Source organism: Pteropus vampyrus, unplaced genomic scaffold (assembly GCF_000151845.1).
Source record: "Pteropus vampyrus isolate Shadow unplaced genomic scaffold, Pvam_2.0 Scaffold3, whole genome shotgun sequence".
NCBI classification, from domain to species: Eukaryota; Metazoa; Chordata; class Mammalia; order Chiroptera; family Pteropodidae; genus Pteropus; species Pteropus vampyrus.
In genome coordinates, this window is record NW_011888784.1 from 5,793,980 (window position 1) to 5,798,276 (window position 4,297).

At 47.3% G+C, this 4,297-nt stretch overlaps 1 long non-coding RNA gene across 1 annotated transcript in view; it reads left to right on the forward strand.

The window, feature by feature from the left end:
* LOC111740661 overlaps positions 1 to 1,072 on the forward strand; it is a 3,078-nt gene extending 2,006 nt beyond the window's left edge. The window contains exon 2 of the long non-coding RNA XR_002780706.1: positions 4 to 1,072. This is a non-coding gene — a long non-coding RNA (uncharacterized LOC111740661). The remainder of the gene's footprint in view (positions 1 to 3) is intronic.
* Positions 1,073 to 4,297: the final 3,225 nt, after the last annotated feature.

Consider the following 4,297-nt stretch of genomic DNA (forward strand, 5'->3'; position numbering starts at 1 on the left):
CAGGTCCCTTGGTGGTCCCCACTGTGGCTGGCTTCTTAACAAATTTCTCCATCCAAGATCCCTTTGGGGGGCAGCTGTTCCTCTCTGGGGCTCCCACATTCTGCACACACATTTTAGGGGTGCAGCCAGGGTAGGCGCTTACAAATTCCCTTTCCGGACCTGACCGCCCTCCCTTCAGAAAGCCATAACTCTTCTTCAAAGCCGTATAGTTTGAACTGTGAGATATATGTACACGTCTATTTTTTTAACCAACACTTTAACTCAGTGAGCGTACAACGGGTTGTTCAGCGGTACAGTCTGGTGTCAGTGTTCTGCCACCTCACTCCCCAAATGAAGCCAAGACAGACGATGGGGGGCAGCAGAGGAACAGTGGAAGCCTTTTGTCCAGCAGCCATGTGGCCACTGCCCTGCGCCTGGGCGCGACTTCAGCCGGGCTTGACTTCAGTTTCCAGAAGGCCCTGCTTAGGGGCTCAAGTGAAGGAAGCCTGCAGAGTTTGTCCCTGAGGGGTTGGTGGCACCAACTCATCGCTGAGTGGCCTCCGGTGTGTGAAGACAAAGTGGCCGTGTGGCCGTGACCGTCCTGTGCTCCTCAGCCGCATCCCTGCCTTGCTTTCCTCTTCCAGGAGCCGCGTGGCACTGCTCTGTGCTCCGTGAGCCTTTCCCATTCGTGACGAGGGAGACCAGGGTGCCATTGGCCGGATGCGAAGGCCCTCCATCTGTGCGTGGAGCTGGAGCATTGCTTTAAAAATCCCTCTCCTGCTCTGTTGATGTGCTCCCCTCCTTGCCCTGGAGAGAAAAGCTCTGTGCCCTTCCAAGGAGTCTGGGAGTGGGGGGGCTGCAGCATTATCTTATTTTCTTGCAAATGTTGTTCCCAGAGCAGGGCTTCCTGAAGACGCCTGCAGCAGAACTCCCGGACCTCCGGCTCGTGTGTGGCTGACTGGAGTGATTCTGAAATAGTGACTGTGACTTATGCCTCAGAACGTAATCAGGGTATTTTGTATTTGTCACTGTGTTTGAAAAGCCTTCAATTTCCACCCAATAAAACCAGTCAAATGGTTCATCTAGCAAAGACTGTTTGGCCATGGCAATGTGTGTGTACGTGTTTGTGGACTGGGCTGGACAGGGCTGACTCGGGCAGCACGGCCTAAGGTGGGAGGCTGCCAGGTCTGGCGAGGACCGCGCAGCCCCTCTGGGCATATCTTTGGGCAGTGTTGGTGGCATAGGGAGTGGGGGGTTTGGGAGATGTGAGGATCAGGACACCTGTCCATGTCTGGCAAAAGTGGCAATCTAAGTGGGGCTGCAGCTGGGCTCACAGGAAGGGCAAATTAGGGGGATACAGATACAGACCAAATTAGGGGGACTGCTGAAGTGGCTGTAACTGCGGAGGGGGACAGGGAGAGAGGACTGCAGGCTGCTGTGGGAGGAGGAAGGGTCCCTGAGCTTTGGGGGGCTGCCGAGCAGGTGGGGTTTGGATGTGCTCCTACCTGGAAACAGCCCCGCCCCCCAGCTGTGCAGTCTTCCTCTGTTTAAGCAAAGTAGCTCTATCAAGGTCTAGTCACATCAAAGGAATCTGAGCACTAATAACCCTCTTATTTATTTTTTTAAAAGTTCTTTCAATGCCAATCTCCTATTTAGAATAAGATTATATTTGAAGTATATATATATTTTAAATTCCTGTGGAAACCACCCCTGGCTGGAGCCTGCCTGACCTATAAGGTATAGATAGATAAGGTGGCTTAGATTTTTTACATCTGCATCTTGGAGAAGTCCAAAGCCTTCCCTGTGACTTTTGCAAACTCCTAGGGACCTTTTCATGATCCTTCCGCTTCAGACTCCTGCTTTTGAGCGTGTTTCTGTTGTATATCTTTCTTTTTTTAAATTTTAATTTTTCAATTAGAACTGACATTTAATATTATTTAATACTAGTTTCAGGTGTACAGCATAGTGGTTAGACATTTAAATCATTTATGAAGCGATCCCCCTGATTAGTCTAGTAACCACCTGGCACTATACATAGTTATTACAACATTACTGACTATATTCCCTAGGCTGTACTTTACATTCTCGTGACTATTTTTTAACTACCCATTTGTACTTCTTAATTCCTTTGCCTTTTCACCCAGCCCTGCAACCCCGCCACCCATCTGGCAATAATCAGTTTGTTCTCTGTATCTATGAGTCTGTTTCTGTTTTATTTATTTTGTTCTTTAGATTCTACTCGAAAGTGGAATCCTATGGTATTTGTCTTTCTCTGCCTGACTTATTTTCTGTTGTTTATCTCTCGACCACCCAGATATTCAGTGCAGCCCTTTCTTGATTTCGATGATCATATAATGCAGGCCAGAGTGTGGTAGGAGGAGACGGGAAAGAGATGGAAACCACTTTCAAACAGGCAACCTCAAATAGGACATTAGATGTCCCAGGCTCACGTGTCCTTGCACAGCTCATCCACTGGCCAACCCCCCACCATGGACACCCCATGTGGCTCCAGCCTCAGCCTGTCTCTGTGCCTCTCCCTTCTTTGCCTTCCAGTTCTCATCTCCCCAGCTCCGTCTCAGCGGAGAAGAGATTCCTGCCTTTTCTCTTTGGAGAAGGTTAAGCATTCTCTGTGCAGTTGGCTGCCCGGATCTCAGCTCAGACTTCCACCTTCCAGAAGTTCAGTGCCAGCTGCAACATATTTAAACATTTCCTTGTTACAATTGTAATTCATTCGATTGTGTTTCATGCTTGCCAGACACTCAAGCAAACAGCTGTGGAATCTAAGGATACTGGTTGAGGGTCAGCCCTGAGACCTGGGCACTGTATTCTAGTCTATCATAGTAAGAAAAGGGGCTAAATAAAGGTCTGGGAAGTAGGACTTCAATATGCATTTTTGAATGAATGAATCATTCAGTGAGCTGGAGGACAGAAGTTGAATGGAGTCCATTTATTTATTTAATAAACACTTATCGGATGCACATTACTTGTCACTTCCTTCAACGAGTATTTCTTTTTTTAATTTATTTTTTAATTTAAGTATAGTTGGTATACAATCTTATACTGGTTATATTAGTTTCAGGTGTACGATCTAGCAATTCGACATTTTTATACCTTATAGAGTGATCACCCCACTCATTCTAGTGATCATCTGTCACTGAGTAAACTTACCGCAGTATTACTGACTACATACCCTTCCCCCTGTTCACTCATCCCATCTCCTCCCTTCTGGTAACCATCCCTTTGGGCCCTGTTTCTAAATCTGTTTTTGTTTTGTTTTGTTTTGTTTGTTTTGTTTTGTTTTTAGATTCCACATATAAGTGAAACCATATGATACTTGTCTCTCTCTGCCTGACTTATTTCACTTAGCACAATACCATCTAGACACATCCATGTTGTCGCAAATGGCAAGATTTCATTCTTTTTTTATTGCTGTGTAATACTCCATTGTGTGTGTGTACACATACATATATATACATACATATATATGTGCGTATACTTTTCTTAACAAGTATTTCTTGAGCCCCTGCTTTCAGCCAGGCTACTTGAGGATTTGGGAATATAAAGATGAGCAGGGCACATGCCACCTCTGCATTGACAGAGAATGGAGTCTAGAATAGGAGTAATCAAAATTTTTCATATCTGAATGTTTAATTGTACACTGTGCTACAGAGTGTGGCCAGAGTCTCAGCAAGTCGCTCTGACCTGAGACTGAGCACCAAAGAGTGCTCCCTGGGGGAGGGACAATGGAGCTGAGAGCTGAAGGGTGAGGAAGGGTTAATTAGGCGACAGGTAGGGGTCCCATTGTGGGGAAGCAAGTCCAGGCAGGGGGTCCTGTATGGGGAGAGACCTTTGAACTCTGGTAGAACAGGATAGGAGGTAGGTGTGGAGGGCTGGACTGAGGCAAGATCCTGTGGGGAGGAGGTGGACTCTGTTAAAGATTTGGGCTTTCATTCTGAGAGAATCAGGTAGACCTTAAAGGAATTTAAGGAGGAAAGGAACATGATCAGACTTACACTGAATACGCTCCCCTGGCTTCGAAGTGGAATGCGGAGTCTCGGGGGACCAGTTAGGAGGCTGCTGATGGTGATAGGATGGGGAGAGGACGTGGTAGGGAAGGAGCAGAGGAGACGGACTTGAGAGCTCCCGGAGATACCTTGAATAAGCTGACAAAGGCGCAGATTCAGAGGTGTACCGGATGGGGCTTGGGGAGAGAAAGGGAGGTGTCCGGGATGACACCTTCTCAGCAGAGGCACAAAGGCTGAGATCTGAGCTCTGCCCTGAGGATGGGATTGCTCAGTGGAGGAGAGAGATCAGAAAA